A 1760-nucleotide genomic window follows, 5' to 3' on the forward strand; every position below is an offset into this window, starting at 1 on the left:
TACATTTTTTGGGGGGGGGGGGAAACGGTGATACTTTCTTTCAGGATTCTTTGATAAATAAAAAGAGCAAAAGAACAGCATTTACTTGAAATAGAAATATAACATTAGAAATGTCTTTACTGTCACTTTTGATCAATTTAATGCCTTCTTCCTGAATAAAAGTATAAATTTCTTTAAATAAACATACAAACTATTTAGTGACCCCTTTTGAACTGTAGTGAATGTCACTCTTGATATGTCAGGAAGAGACTGAAACTTGTAACCATCAGTGTAGAATTTCAACAAATGTGTTTCCCAGGCCTTGACCATTTTTGCAGTCTCAGCATCACATTTTTTTTCTTTTCAGATGTGAGAGATGGAGATGGTTTTATAATGCTGAAACAAACTTACAGCTGCTTGGGTCTTAGATAAGAAACACAGTCGACATCCTTTTCACTACCAAGTTCATCTTATTGTCTATACAGGTCATGTCGCGTTAATCCCACGGATCGCGATTCGCGTCGCGTCAGCACACAGATGCCCCGCCCAGATCTGTTTGGGACGTGGTCTAAATGTTGCAAACTGATATTTTTTATCATATTATTTTCATGTATTATCATAATCACAAACACAGGTTTGTGGTGCAAATAGTTTTTCCGTTTCTTCTGTTTACTTGATCATAAGTCTGGCACATAAATCAAGAAAATACTTTACTTCCGCATTGCAAAACAGGTAGTTAAAGGTGACATATCATGAAAATCTGACTTTTCCAGGTTTTAAGTGCTATAATCAGGTCCCCGGTGCATCTACGTGAAAAAGATTAACCCAGTAACTTTGTTTTGGTATGAATTTTTCTGCAAGCATCTGAGAAAACGAGCATGTATGATTTTCGTTCCCTTGGTGACATGGCAAAGGGAACTCATTATAATATTACCGCCCCTTAATCTGTAAATTTCCACTCAAGGCACCATCATTTTGATTTCGCAAGCGACAGCAGTGTACCAGTTCTAATGCCATGGCGAAAGTTTGAGCAAAACATGCTAACTGTTCTGCCTTTGGCTGCACAGACGAGCACAGAACACTATTTAGAGTCCCAGCCTCAGAGGAGACAAGAGAGCAGTGGATTTATTGATTTATTTCCACTCAAAATAGTAGGGCTGGGTTTTGAAACAAATTTCACGATTCGATCCGATTCTCATTCACAAGCTTTTGATTCGATTACCAATTCGATTAGATTCAATATAGATTATTTTGGATACATATCAGGTACAGTATATGCCAAATTTTCTCAAGTCTTATTGTCTATACAGGTCATGTCGCGTTAATCCCACGGATCGCGATTCGCGTCGCGTCGCGTCAGCACACAGATGCCCCGCCCAGATCTGTTTGGGACGTGGTCTAAATGTTGCAAACTGATATTTTTTATCATATTATTTTCATGTATTATCATAATCACAAACACAGGTTTGTGGTGCAAATAGTTTTTCCGTTTCTTCTGTTTACTTGATCATAAGTCTGGCACATAAATCAAGAAAATACTTTACTTCCGCATTGCAAAACAGGTAGTTAAAGGTGACATATCATGAAAATCTGACTTTTCCAGGTTTTAAGTGCTATAATCAGGTCCCCGGTGCATCTACGTGAAAAAGATTAACCCAGTAACTTTGTTTTGGTAAGCCTTTTTCTGCAAGCATCTGAGAAAACGAGCATGTATGATTTTCGTTCCCTTGGTGACATGGCAAAGGGAACTCATTATAATATTACCGCCCCTTAATCTGTAA

Source organism: Sinocyclocheilus rhinocerous, unplaced genomic scaffold (genome assembly GCF_001515625.1).
Source record: "Sinocyclocheilus rhinocerous isolate Xijiao unplaced genomic scaffold, SAMN03320098_v1.1 scaffold2637, whole genome shotgun sequence".
Taxonomy (NCBI): domain Eukaryota; kingdom Metazoa; phylum Chordata; class Actinopteri; order Cypriniformes; family Cyprinidae; genus Sinocyclocheilus; species Sinocyclocheilus rhinocerous.